Source organism: Lolium rigidum, chromosome 1 (genome assembly GCF_022539505.1).
Source record: "Lolium rigidum isolate FL_2022 chromosome 1, APGP_CSIRO_Lrig_0.1, whole genome shotgun sequence".
NCBI classification, from domain to species: Eukaryota; Viridiplantae; Streptophyta; class Magnoliopsida; order Poales; family Poaceae; genus Lolium; species Lolium rigidum.
The window spans coordinates 290782736-290783418 of NC_061508.1; positions in this window are offsets into that span (position 1 = coordinate 290782736).

A 683-nucleotide genomic window follows, 5' to 3' on the forward strand; every position below is an offset into this window, starting at 1 on the left:
ATATGGATCAACAGTGGGATTTGTCCATCCCGATGACGGATAGATATACTCTGGGCCCTCTCGGTGGAATGTCGTCTAATGTCTTGCAAGCATATGAATGAGTTCATAAGAGACCACATACCACGGTACGAGTAAAGAGTACTTGTCGGAGACGAGGTTGAACAAGGTATAGAGTGATACCGAAGATCAAACCTCGGACAAGTAAAATATCGCGAGACAAAGGGAATTGGTAATGTATGTGAATGGTTCATTCGATCACTAAAGTCATCGTTGAATATGTGGGAGCCATTATGGATCTCCGGATCCCGCTATTGGTTATTGGTCGGAGTGAGTACTCAACCATGTCCGCATAGTTCTCGAACCGTAGGGTGACACACTTAAAGTTGGATGTTGAAATGGTAGTTCTTGAATATGGAATGGAGTTGAAATATTTGTTCGAAGTCCCGGATATGATCCCGGACATCACGAGGAGTTCCGGAATGGTCCGGAGAATAAGATTCATATATAGGATGTCATTTTATGTGAATAAAATGTCGCGGAAGGTTCTATGGAAGGTTCTAGAAGGTTCTAGAAAAATCCGGAAGAAACCACCAAGGAAGGTGGAGTCCACATGGGACTCCACCACCATGGCCGGCCAGCCCTAGATGGGGTGGAGTCCCAAGTGGACTCCACCATAGGGGGCC